Source organism: Galeopterus variegatus, unplaced genomic scaffold, assembly GCF_000696425.1.
Source record: "Galeopterus variegatus unplaced genomic scaffold, G_variegatus-3.0.2 Scaffold716, whole genome shotgun sequence".
Lineage (NCBI taxonomy): Eukaryota > Metazoa > Chordata > Mammalia > Dermoptera > Cynocephalidae > Galeopterus > Galeopterus variegatus.
This window is the reverse complement of record NW_007726827.1, coordinates 235,187-236,128: the sequence shown is the minus strand read 5'-3', so window position 1 is coordinate 236,128 and position 942 is coordinate 235,187. Positions and strand designations below refer to the sequence as shown.

The window sequence follows — 942 nt, the reverse complement described above, 5'->3', positions numbered from 1 at the left end:
CATTATGTTTCCCCTATTTATCCACCCCCAACCTGGGATTCTCTTAGATTCTTTTTTTTTTAACTTATTAGGTTTTATTCTGTACAATTGCATGTAGTTAAAAAGCCAATCATTGGGATTTTTAAGAATTACAAGTATATGTACAGTAATATGAGGGAAATGACCTCTTCATAATATTCAGTCTACCCATCTAGGAACAAGTATTTTCCCATTTAGTAAAGTATTCATTAATGATCTTTAGCAAAATTTTATAGTTTTCTTTTTATACGGCTTCATTTTTGACGTTTATTCCTAGGTATTTTATATTTTTGGTACTACTTTTAGTTAAATCTGTTCTATTTCTAACCAGACGTGTTCTGCTTTTGTATAGTATGGCCTGTGAAAGGATATGCAATACTTCCCAAGGCCGGCCATTTAACTTTGATAGTTTTAGCTGCCACTTAAATTCCATTTCCTGACACTTCTAGAGTCACAAAACAAAAAACTATCTGATGGATTGAGTTCTCAAATATTTGATATTTTCACTTCTCTAATAAAACAATTCTAATCATTTATATTAAAACTAATACCCATTTAACTGTACAATTAATGATTAACAGAGATGAAAAAAGACAAGATCATTTACCTATGGAATAGAAAGAATCATTTCCCATGCATTATATGTTATTATTTTGACAGTACCTTCAATATGATATACGAATTTAGTTGCTCAATCACTCTGTTTTGAAGTACCTTTATCTGTAAAATGGGAATAGCCAAACTGTCCCCTCTCCTAAGAGCCAGGATATAAGTAAAATTCAGTGAGGAAAATGGTATTTTACAGTCATAATGTCACTTGAAAGATTAATAGAGATAATAGCAAAAATATGAAATGAATTGCATAATGTATACTATACTACTTATAACCCAGTCTTAACAATTTAGATTTTTATAAAGGATCTC

At 29.9% G+C, this 942-nt stretch overlaps 1 protein-coding gene across 2 annotated transcripts in view; it reads right to left on the bottom strand.

Annotated features, from left to right (window-relative positions):
• ESD (esterase D) overlaps positions 1–942 on the bottom strand; it is a 29,214-nt gene that overhangs the window by 15,094 nt on the left and 13,178 nt on the right. The gene's annotated exons all lie outside the window — the stretch shown is intronic.